The following is a 12,094-nucleotide window of genomic DNA, read 5'->3' as shown; positions in this document are numbered from 1 at the left end:
ATGTGCTCAATTGCATTACATATGCTTACAAATGTAAGTTTACGATATTTCTTGTTGTTTCAGGTCAGAACTGACTTGGTTTCAAGATATTGATTAATTGTAATGTATTCTTTCAAATACACATGTAAAGTCCTCACCTATAACAGAAAATGCACTTAAGTATAGTGTGGGAGTATTTCAGGATGTGAGAAGCTTGATTTGGTAGGATTTGCAATATCTTCACTCTGTAAACTTAGATGTGCTCAACTGCATTACATATGCTTACAAATGTAAGTTTACAATTTTTTTGTTGTTTTAGGACAGAACTGACTTGGTTTCAAGATTTTGATGAATTGTAATGTTTTCTTTAAAATACACATGTAAGGTCTTCACCTATGACAGAGAATGCCCTTAAGTATAGTGTGGGAGCATATCAGGCTGAGAGAAGCCTGATTTGGATGGTTTCGAGATATATTCAATCTGTTAACTTTGATTTGCTCAACTCCATTACATTTGCTTACAAATGCAAATTTACATCATTTCTTGTTGTATTCAGGTCAGAATTGACTTGGTTTCAAGATTTTGAAAATTGTAATGTTTTCTTGAAAATACACATGTAAGGTCTTCACGTATTACAGAGATTGCCCTTAAGTATTGTGTGGGAGCACTTCAGGCTGTGAGAAGCTTGATTTGGTAGGTTTTGCTATATCTTCACTATGAAAACTTAGAAGTGCCTGACTGCATTACATTAGCTTACAATTGTAAGTTTACAACATTTCTTGTTGTTTCAGGTCAGAACTGACTTGTTTTCAAGATATTGATGAATTGTAATATATTCTTTCAAATACACATGTAAGGTCTTCACCTATGACAGAGAATGCCCTTAAGTATAGTGTGGGAGCATATCAGGCTGAGAGAAGTCTGATTTGGATGGTTTCGAGATATATTCAATCTGTTAACTTAGATGTGCTCAATTGCTTTACATATGCTTACAAATGCAATTTTACATCATTTCTTGTTGTTTCAGGTCAGAACTGACTTGGTTTCAAGATATTGATGAATTGTAATGTTTTCTTGAAAATACACATGTAAGGTCTTCACGTATTACAGAGATTGCCCTTAAGTATAGTGTGGGAGCATTTCAGGCTGTGAGAAGCTTGATTTGGTAGGTTTTGCTATATCTTCACTCTGAAAACTTAGAAGTGCCTGACTGCATTACATTTGCTTACAAATGTAAGTTTACAACTTTTCCTGTTGTTACAAAGTCAGAACTGACTTGGTTTCAAGATATTGATGAATTGTAATGTTTTTTTGAAAATACACATGTAAGGTCTTCACCTATGACAGAGAATGCCCTTAAGTATAGTGTGGGAGCATTTCAGGCTGAGAGAAGCCTGATTGGGATGGTTTTGAGATATATTCAATTTGTTAACTTGGATGTGCTCAATTGCTTTACATATGCTTACAAATGCAATTTTACATCATTTCTTGTTGTTTCAGGTCCGAACTGACTTGGTTTCAAGATATTGATTAATTGTAATGTATTCTTTCAAATACACATGTAAAGTCCTCACCTATAACAGATAAAGCAATTAAGTATAGTGTGGGAGCATTTCAGGATGTGAGAAGCTTGATTTGGTACGATTTGCAATATCTTCACTCTGTAAACTTAGAAGTGCCTGACTGCATTTCATTTGCTTACAAATGTAAGTTTACAACATTTCTTGTTGTTTCAGGTCAGAACTGACTTGGTTTCAAGATTTTGATGAATTGTAATGTTCTCTTGAAAATACACATGTAAGGTCTTCACCTATGACAGAGAATGCCCTTAAGTATAGTGTGGGAGCATTTCAGGCTGTGAGAAGCTTGATTTGGTAGGTTTAGAGATATATTCAATCTGTTTACTTAAATGTGCTCAACAGCATTACATATGCTTACAAATGCAATTTTACATCATTTCTTGTTGTTTCAGGTCAGAACTGACTTGGTTTCAAGATATTGATGAATTGTAATATATTCTTTCAAATAAACATGTAAGGTCTTCACCTCTGACAGAGAATGCCCTTAAGTATAGTGTGGGAGCATATCAGGCTGAGAGAAGCCTGATTTGGATGGTTTTGAGATATATTCAATCTGTTAACAAGATGTGCTCAATGGCTTTACATATGCTTACAAATGCAATTTTACATCGTTTCTTGTTGTTTCAGGTCAGAACTGACTTGGTTTCAAGATATTGATGAATTGTAATGTATTCTTTCAAATACACATGTATAGTCCTCACCTATAACAGAGAATGCACTTAAGTATAGTGTGGGAGCATTTCAGGATGTGAGAAGCTTGATTTGGTAAAATTTGCAATATCTTCACTCTGTAAACTTAGATGTGCTCAACTGCATTACATATGCTTACAAATGTAAGTTTACAATATTTCTTTTTGTTTCAGGTCATAACTGACTTGGTTTCAAGATTTTGATTAATTGTAATATATTCTTTCGAATACACATGTAAGGTCTTCACCTATGACAGAGAATGCCCTTAAGTATAGTGTGGGAGCATCTCAGGCTGAGAGAAGCCTGATTTGGATGGTTTTGAGATATATTCAATCTGTTAATTTAGATGTGCTCAATTGCTTTACATATGCTTACAAATGCAATTTAACATCATTTCTTGTTGTTTCAGGTCAGAACTGACTTGGTTTCAAGATATTGATGAATTGTAATGTTTTCTTGAAAATACACATGTAAGGTCTTCACCTATTACAGAGATTGCCCTTAAGTATAGTGTTGGAGCATCTCAGGCTGAGAGAAGCCTGATTTGGATGGTTTTGAGATATATTCAATCTGTTAATTTAGATGTGCTCAATTGCTTTACATATGCTTACAAATGCAAATTTACATCATTTCTTGTTGTATTCAGGTCAGAATTGACTTGGTTTCAAGATTTTGAAAATTGTAATGTTTTCTTGAAAATACACATGTAAGGTCTTCACGTATTACAGAGATTGCCCTTAAGTATTGTGTGGGAGCACTTCAGGCTGTGAGAAGCTTGATTTGGTAGGTTTTGCTATATCTTCACTATGAAAACTTAGAAGTGCCTGACTGCATTACATTAGCTTACAATTGTAAGTTTACAACATTTCTTGTTGTTTCAGGTCAGAACTGACTTGTTTTCAAGATATTGATGAATTGTAATATATTCTTTCAAATACACATGTAAGGTCTTCACCTATGACAGAGAATGCCCTTAAGTATAGTGTGGGAGCATATCAGGCTGAGAGAAGTCTGATTTGGATGGTTTCGAGATATATTCAATCTGTTAACTTAGATGTGCTCAATTGCTTTACATATGCTTACAAATGCAATTTTACATCATTTCTTGTTGTTTCAGGTCAGAACTGACTTGGTTTCAAGATATTGATGAATTGTAATGTTTTCTTGAAAATACACATGTAAGGTCTTCACGTATTACAGAGATTGCCCTTAAGTATAGTGTGGGAGCATTTCAGGCTGTGAGAAGCTTGATTTGGTAGGTTTTGCTGTATCTTCACTCTGAAAACTTAGAAGTGCCTGACTGCATTACATTTGCATACAAATGTAAGTTTACAACTTTTCCTGTTGTTACAAAGTCAGAACTGACTTGGTTTCAAGATATTGATGAATTGTAATGTTTTTTTGAAAATACACATGTAAGGTCTTCACCTATGACAGAGAATGCCCTTAAGTATAGTGTGGGAGCATTTCAGGCTGAGAGAAGCCTGATTGGGATGGTTTTGAGATATATTCAATTTGTTAACTTGGATGTGCTCAATTGCTTTACATATGCTTACAAATGCAATTTTACATCATTTCTTGTTGTTTCAGGTCCGAACTGACTTGGTTTCAAGATATTGATTAATTGTAATGTATTCTTTCAAATACACATGTAAACTCCTCACCTATAACAGATAAAGCAATTAAGTATAGTGTGGGAGCATTTCAGGATGTGAGAAGCTTGATTTGGTAGGATTTGCAATATCTTCACTCTGTAAACTTAGAAGTGCCTGACTGCATTACATTTGCTTACAAATGTAAGTTTACAACATTTCTTGTTGTTTCAGGTCAGAACTGACTTGGTTTCAAGATTTTGATGAATTGTAATGTTCTCTTGAAAATACACATGTAAGGTCTTCACCTATGACAGAGAATGCCCTTAAGTATAGTGTGGGAGCATTTCAGGCTGTGAGAAGCTTGATTTGGTAGGTTTAGAGATATATTCAATCTGTTTACTTAAATGTGCTCAACAGCATTACATATGCTTACAAATGCAATTTTACATCATTTCTTGTTGTTTCAGGTCAGAACTGACTTGGTTTCAAGATATTGATGAATTATAATATATTCTTTCAAATAAACATGTAAGGTCTTCACCTCTGACAGAGAATGCCCTTAAGTATAGTGTGGGAGCATATCAGGCTGAGAGAAGCCTGATTTGGATGGTTTTGAGATATATTCAATCTGTTAATTTAGATGTGCTCAATTGCTTTACATATGCTTACAAATGCAATTTAACATCATTTCTTGTTGTTTCAGGTCAGAACTGACTTGGTTTCAAGATATTGATGAATTGTAATGTTTTCTTGAAAATACACATGTAAGGTCTTCTCCTATTACAGAGATTGCCCTTAAGTATAGTGTTGGAGCATCTCAGGCTGAGAGAAGCCTGATTTGGATGGTTTTGAGATATATTCAATCTGTTAATTTAGATGTGCTCAATTGCTTTACATATGCTTACAAATGCAAATTTACATCATTTCTTGTTGTATTCAGGTCAGAATTGACTTGGTTTCAAGATTTTGAAAATTGTAATGTTTTCTTGAAAATACACATGTAAGGTCTTCACGTATTACAGAGATTGCCCTTAAGTATTGTGTGGGAGCACTTCAGGCTGTGAGAAGCTTGATTTGGTAGGTTTTGCTATATCTTCACTATGAAAACTTAGAAGTGCCTGACTGCATTACATTAGCTTACAATTGTAAGTTTACAACATTTCTTGTTGTTTCAGGTCAGAACTGACTTGTTTTCAAGATATTGATGAATTGTAATATATTCTTTCAAATACACATGTAAGGTCTTCACCTATGACAGAGAATGCCCTTAAGTATAGTGTGGGAGCATATCAGGCTGAGAGAAGTCTGATTTGGATGGTTTCGAGATATATTCAATCTGTTAACTTAGATGTGCTCAATTGCTTTACATATGCTTACAAATGCAATTTTACATCATTTCTTGTTGTTTCAGGTCAGAACTGACTTGGTTTCAAGATATTGATGAATTGTAATGTTTTCTTGAAAATACACATGTAAGGTCTTCACGTATTACAGAGATTGCCCTTAAGTATAGTGTGGGAGCATTTCAGGCTGTGAGAAGCTTGATTTGGTAGGTTTTGCTATATCTTCACTCTGAAAACTTAGAAATGCCTGACTGCATTACATTTGCATACAAATGTAAGTTTACAACTTTTCCTGTTGTTACAAAGTCAGAACTGACTTGGTTTCAAGATATTGATGAATTGTAATGTTTTTTTGAAAATACACATGTAAGGTCTTCACCTATGACAGAGAATGCCCTTAAGTATAGTGTGGGAGCATTTCAGGCTGAGAGAAGCCTGATTGGGATGGTTTTGAGATATATTCAATTTGTTAACTTGGATGTGCTCAATTGCTTTACATATGCTTACAAATGCAATTTTACATCATTTCTTGTTGTTTCAGGTCCGAACTGACTTGGTTTCAAGATATTGATTAATTGTAATGTATTCTTTCAAATACACATGTAAAGTCCTCACCTATAACAGATAAAGCAATTAAGTATAGTGTGGGAGAATTTCAGGATGTGAGAAGCTTGATTTGGTAGGATTTGCAATATCTTCACTCTGTAAACTTAGAAGTGCCTGACTGCATTACATTTGCTTACAAATGTAATTTTACATCATTTCTTGCTGTTTCAGGTCAGAACTGACTTGGTTTCAAGATATTGATGAATTGTAATGTTTTCTTGAAAATACACATGTAAGGTCTTCACGTATTACAGAGACTGCCCTTAAGTATAGTGTGGGAGCATTTCAGGCTGTGAGAAGCTTGATTTGATAGGTTTTCCTATATCTTCACTCTGAAAACTTAGAAGTGCCTGACTGCATTACATTAGCTTACAATTGTAAGTTTACAACATTTCTAGTTGTTTCAGGTCATAACTGACTTGTTTTCAAGATATTGATGAATTGTAATATATTCTTTCAAATACACATGTAAGGTCTTCACCTATGAAAGAGAATGCCCTTAAGTATAGTGTGGGAGCATCTCAGGCTGAGAGAAGCCTGATTTGGATGGTTTGGAGATCTATTCAATCTGTTAACTTAGATTTGCTCAACTCCATTACATATGCTTACAAATGCAATTTTACATCATTTCTTGTTGTTTCAGGTCAGAACTGACTTGGTTTCAAGATATTGATGAATTGTAATGTTTTCTTGAAAATACACATGTAAGGTCTTCACCTATGACAGAGAATGTCCTTAAGTATAGTGTGGGAGTATTTCAGGATGTAAGAAGCTTGATTTGGTAGGATTTGCAATATCTTCACTCTGTAAACTTAGATGTGCTCAATTGCATTACATATGCTTCCAAATGTAAGTTTACAATATGTCTTGTTGTTTCAGGTCAGAACTGACTTGTTTTCAAGATTTTGATGAATTGTAATGTTCTCTTGAAAATACACATGTAAGGTCTTCACCTATGACAGAGAATGCCCTTAAGTATAGTGTGGGAGCATTTCAGGCTGTGAGAAGCTTGATTTGGCTTGTTTTGCTATATCTTCACTCTGAAAACTTAGAAGTGCCTGACTGCATTACATTAGCTTACAATTATAAGTTTACAACATTTCTAGTTTTTTCAGGTCAGAACTGACTTGTTTTCAAGATATTGATGAATTGTAATATATTCTTTCAAATACACATGTAAGGTCTTCTCCTATGACAGAGAATGCCCTTAAGTATAGTGTGGAAGCATATCAGGCTGAGAGAAGCCTGATTTGGATGGTTTTGAGATATATTCAATCTGTTAACTTAGATGTGCTCAATTGCTTTACATATGCATACAAATGCAATTTTACATCATTTCTTGTTGTTTCAGGTCAGAACTGACTTGGTTTCAAGATATTGATTAATTGTAATGTATTCTTTCAAATACACATGTAAAGTCCTCACCTATAACAGAGAATGCACTTAAGTATAGTGAGGGAGTATTTCAGGATGTGAGAAGCTTGATTTGGTAGGATTTGCAATATCTTCACTCTGTAAACTTAGATGTGCTCAACTGCATTACATATGCTTACAAATGTAAGTTTACAATATTTCTTGTTGTTTTAGGACAGAACTGACTTGGTTTCAAGATTTTGATTAAATGTAATGTTTTCTTTAAAATACACATGTAAGGTCTTCACCTATTACAGAGATTGCCCTTAAGTATAGTGTGGGAGCATTTCAGGCTGTGAGAAGCTTGATTTGGATGGTTTCGAGATATATTCAATCTGTTAACTTAGATGTGCTCAATTGCTTTACATATGCTTACAAATGTAATTTTACATCATTTCTTGTTGTTTCAGGTCAGAACTGACTTGGTTTCAAGATTTTGATGAATTGTTATGTATTCTTTCAAATACACATGTAAAGTCCTCACCTATAACAGAGATTGCACTTAAGTATAGTGTGGGAGCATTTCAGGCTGTGAGAAGCTTGATTTGGTAGGTTTTGCTATATCTTCACTCTGAAATCTTAGAAGTGCCTGACTGCATTACATTAGCTTACAATTGTAAGTTTACAACATTTCTAGTTGTTTCAGGTCAGAACTGACTTGTTTTCAAGATATTGATAAATTGTAATATATTCTTTCAAATACACATGTAAGGTCTTCACCTATGACAGAGAATGCCCTTAAGTATAGTGTGGAAGCATATCAGGCTGAGAGAAGCCTGATTTGGATGGTTTTGAGATATATTCAATCTGTTAACTTAGATGTGCTCAATTGCTTTACATATGCTTACAAATGCAATTTTACATAATTTCTTGTTGTTTCAGGTCAGAACTGACTTGGTTTCAAGATATTGATGAATTGTAATGTTTTCTTGAAAATACACATGTAAGGTCTTCACCTATGACAGAGAATGCCCTTAAGTATAGTGTCGGAGCATATCAGGCTGAGAGAAGCCTGATTTTGATGATTTGGAGATATATTCAATCTGTTAACTTAGATTTGCTCAACTCCATTACATATGCTTACAAATGCAATTTTACATAATTTCTTGTTGTTTTAGGTCAGAACTGACTTGCTTTCAAGATATTGATGAATTGTAATATATTCTTTCAAATACACATGTAAGGTCTTCACCTATGACAGAGAATGCCCTTAAGTATAGTGTGGGAGCATTTCAGGCTGTGTGAAGCTTGATTTGGTAGGGTTAGAGATATATTCAATCTGTTTACTTAAATATGCTCAACAGCATTACATATGCTTACAAATGCAATTTTACAACATTTCTTGTTGTTTCAGGTCAGAACTGACTTGGTTTCAAGATATTGATGAATTGTAATGTATTCTTTCAAATACACATGTAAAGTCCTAACCTATATCAGATAATGCACTTAAGTATAGTGTGGGAGCATTTCAGGCTGTGAGAAGCGTGATTTGGTAGGATTTGCAAAATCTTCACTCTGTAAACTTAGATGTGCTCAACTGCATTACATATGCTTACAAATGTAAGTTTACAATATTTCTTGTTGTTTTAGGACAGAACTGACTTGGTTTCAAGATTTTGATGATTTGTAATGTTTTCTTGAAAATACACATGTAAGGTCTTCAACTATAACATAGATTGCCCTTAAGTATAGTGTGGGAGCATTTCAGGCTGTTAGAAGCTTGATTTGGTAGGTTTTGCTATATCTTCACTCTGAAAACAAAGAAGTGCCTGACTGCATTACAATTGCTTACAAATGTAATTTTACATCATTTCTTGTTGTTTCAGGTCAGAACTGACTTGGTTTCAAGATTTTGATTAATTGTTATGTATTCTTTCAAGTACACATGTAAAGTCCTCACCTATAACAGAGATTGCACTTAAGTATAGTGTGGGAGTATTTCAGGATGTGAGAAGCGTGATTTGGTAGGATTTGCAAAATCTTCACTCTGTAAACTTAGATGTGCTCAACTGCATTACATATGCTTACAAATGTAAGTTTACAATATTTCTTGTTGTTTTAGGACAGAACTGACTTGGTTTCAAGATTTTGATGATTTGTAATGTTTTCTTGAAAATACACATGTAAGGTCTTCAACTATAACAGAGATTGCCCTTAAGTATAGTGTGGGAGCATTTCAGGCTGTGAGAAGCTTGATTTGGTAGGTTTTGCTATATCTTCACTCTGAAAACTTAGAAGTGCCTGACTGCATTACATTAGCTTGCAATTGTAAGTTTACAACATTTCTAGTTTCTTTAGGTCAGAACTGATTTGTTTTTAAGATTTTGATTAATTGTAATGTTCTCTTGAAAATGCACATGTAAAGTCCTCACCTATAACAGAGATTGCACTTAAGTATAGTGTGGGAGTATTTCAGGATGTGAGAAGCTTGATTTGGTAGGATTTGCAAAATCTTCACTCTGTAAACTTAGATGTGCTCAACTGCATTACATATGCTTACAAATGTAAGTTTACAATATTTCTTGTTGTTTTAGGACAGAACTGACTTGTTTTCAAGATTTTGATGAATTGTAATGTTTTCTTGAAAATACACATGTAAGGTCTTCAACTATAACAGAGATTGCCCTTATGTATAGTGTGGGAGCATTTCAGGCTGTGAGAAGCTTGATTTGGTAGGTTTTGCTATATCTTCACTCTGAAAACTTAGAAGTGCCTGACAGCATTACATTAGCTTGCAATTGTAAGTTTACAACATTTCTAGTTTTTTTAGGTCAGAACTGATTTGTTTTTAAGATTTTGATGAATTGTAATGTTCTCTTGAAAATACACATGTAAAGGTCTTCACCTATGACAGAGAATGCCCTTAAGTATAGTGTTTGAGCATATCAGGCTGAGAGAAGCCTGATTTGGATGGTTTCGAGATATATTCACTCTGTAAACTTAGATGTGCTCAATTGCTTTACATATGCTTACAAATGCAATTTTACATCATTTCTTGTTGTTTCAGGTCAGAACTGACTTGGTTGCAAGATTTTGATGAATTGTAATGTTTTCTTGAAAATACACATGTAAGGTCTTCACCTATTACAGAGATTGCCCTTAAGTATAGTGTGGGAGCATTTCAGGCTGTGAGAAGCTTGATTTGGTAGGTTTTGCTATATCTTCACTCTGAAAACAGAGAAGTGCCTGACTGCATTCCATTAGCTTGCAATTGTAAGATTACAACATTTCTTGTTGTTTCAGGTCAGAACTGACTTGTTATCAAGATATTGATGAATTGTAATATATTCTTTCAAATACACATGTAAGGTCTTCACCTATGACAGAGAATGCCCTTGAGTATAGTGTGGGAGCATATCAGGCTGAGAGAAGCTTGATTTGGATGGTTTCGAGATATATTCAATCTGTTAACTTAGATGTGCTCAATTGCTTTACATATGCTTACAAATGCAATTTTACATCATTTCTTGTTGATTCAGGTCAGAACTGACTTGGTTTCAAGATTTTGATGAATTGTAATGTTTTCTTGAAAATACACATGTAAGGTCTTCAACTATAAGAGAGATTGCCCTTAAGTATAGTGTGGGAGCATTTCAGGCTGTGAGAAGCTTGATTTGGTAGGTTTTGCTATATCTTCACTCTGAAAACTTAGAAGTGCCTGACTGCATTACATTAGCTTGCAATTGTAAGTTTACAACATTTCTAGTTGTTTCAGGTCAGAACTGACTTGTTATCAAGATATTGATTAATTGTAATATATTCTTTCAAATACACATGTAAGGTCTTCACCTATGACAGAGAATGCCCTTGAGTATAGTGTGGGAGCATATCAGGCTGAGAGAAGCCTGATTTTGATGGTTTCGAGATATATTCAATCTGTTAACTTAGATGTGCTCAACTGCATTACATATGCTTACAAATGCAATTTTACAATATTTCTTGTTGTTTCAGGTCAGAACTGACTTGGTTTCAAGATTTTGATGAATTGTAATGTTTTCTTGAAAATACACATGTAAGGTCTTCACCTATTACAGAGATTGCCCTTAAGTATAGTGTGGGAGCATTTCAGGCTGTGAGAAGCTTGATTTGGTAGGTTTTGCTATATCTTCACTCTGAAAACAAAGAAGTGCCTGACTGCATTTCAATTGCTTACAAATGTAATTTTACATCATTTCTTGTTGTTTCAGGTCAGAACTGACTTGGTTTCAAGATTTTGATGAATTGTTATGTATTCTTTCAAGTACACATGTAAAGTCCTCACCTATAACAGAGATTGCACTTAAGTGTAGTGTGGGAGTATTTCAGGATGTGAGAAGCTTGATTTGGTTGGATTTGCAAAATCTTCACTCTGTAAACTTAGATGTGCTCAACTGCATTACATATGCTTACAAATGTAAGTTTACAATATTTCTTGTTGTTTTAGGACAGAACTGACTTGGTTTCAAGATTTTGATGAATTGTAATGTTTTCTTGAAAATACACATGTAAGGTCTTCAACTATAACAGAGATTGCCCTTAAGTATAGTGTGGGAGCATTTCAGGCTGTGAGAAGCTTGATTTGGTAGGTTTTGCTATATCTACACTCTGAAAACAGAGAAGTGCCTGACTGCATTACAATTGCTTACAAATGTAATTTTACATCATTTCTTGTTGTTTCAGGTCAGAACTGACTTGGTTTCAAGATTTTGATGATTTGTAATGTATTCTTTCAAGTACACATGTAAAGTCCTCACCTATAACAGAGATTGCACTTAAGTATAGTGTGGGAGTATTTCAGGATGTGAGAAGCTTGATTTGGTAGGATTTGCAAAATCTTCACTCTGTAAACTTAGATGTGCTCAACTGCATAACATATGCTTACAAATGTAAGTTTACAATATGTCTTGTT

Source organism: Amia ocellicauda, chromosome 21 (genome assembly GCF_036373705.1).
Source record: "Amia ocellicauda isolate fAmiCal2 chromosome 21, fAmiCal2.hap1, whole genome shotgun sequence".
Classification (NCBI taxonomy): Eukaryota; Metazoa; Chordata; class Actinopteri; order Amiiformes; family Amiidae; genus Amia; species Amia ocellicauda.
This window is presented reverse-complemented; position numbering follows the sequence as displayed.